Source organism: Mandrillus leucophaeus, unplaced genomic scaffold (assembly GCF_000951045.1).
Source record: "Mandrillus leucophaeus isolate KB7577 unplaced genomic scaffold, Mleu.le_1.0 Scaffold346, whole genome shotgun sequence".
NCBI lineage: Eukaryota > Metazoa > Chordata > Mammalia > Primates > Cercopithecidae > Mandrillus > Mandrillus leucophaeus.
Window position 1 is genome coordinate 2,085,193 of NW_012103654.1, and position 1,125 is coordinate 2,086,317.

Sequence of the window (1,125 nt, forward strand, 5' to 3'; positions counted from 1 at the left end):
GGCGAGTTTTATTTTCATAATTTAAAAAACAATTTATCGTTGATAGTGTTTCATGCAGTGGTTGTAAGATCATTTTCTTAAAAATTTAAAGCTTTTAATTATTTGGGATTTTTTTTTTAAAAAATGCCTGAATTTTAAAAATTGCATGTAGCCTGAGGACTTAATGTCTGTTTTGTGTTTTTTGGTCTGATGAATTTCTTCTGTTATTTCTATTTACTTATTCTGGAATCATGGGATTTTAGAGCTATGAGCCGTCATGGAAGTTGCCTAGTTCTTATCCAACCATTTTATTTGATAATGGAGGCCCAAAGTCAGTTGAATAGTGGTTCAAAGTCACCCAGGGTCTATTCATCTGCTTTTGTCTGAATGAATTAATATTTGCATGAGACTTCTAAGAAAAATCCCATTTCTTTGATGGAACAACTCTTCCAGCAGAATAGGGTTCATTGTGCCCTAAGGTGGGCAGCAGTTCAGCACCAACATTGGGCTTTCTGGTGAGCAAGGCCTCTCCAGAATGCACAGAGACTTAGACTAAGCCTTTCTTCTGAGACCTGGTCATCCAAGTCCTGCCCCCTTGAAACATCTGTTCCATGGTATGCTTATGCCAGACTGATCCCATCTGTGAAGTTTTCCCCTGAGCTGAGACATAGGTTAGGTGAGATTCCTGCAATGTCCTTTCTTATTTTGTCCCGGGGGTCCAGACACAAACCTCGGTAGGAGGCAGCACTTTATAACTGAAAAAAAAAAAAACAAACCCTGTACAGAGGGTTCTGCCACAAATGTATGACCCCAGGTAAGTCACTTAACAGCTCTGGTTTGTAATAGAGTGAATCAGATGATCTCTAAGATAAACAAAGGTGGGGGAAACAGATGTTTAATTGAATCCTAAAAGGACACTAATAGACTAATTTTTCCCTTCTATTTGTATTTATTTTATTTTTATTTTTATTATATATTTATTTTTGAGACGGAGTCTTGCTCTGTCACCCAAGCTGGAGTGCAGTGTTGTGATCTTGGCTCACTGCAACCTCCGCCTCCTGGGTTCAAGCGATTTTCCCACCTCAGCCTCCCGAGTAGCTGGGATTACAGGTGCATGCCACCACACCTGGCTAATTTTTGTATTTT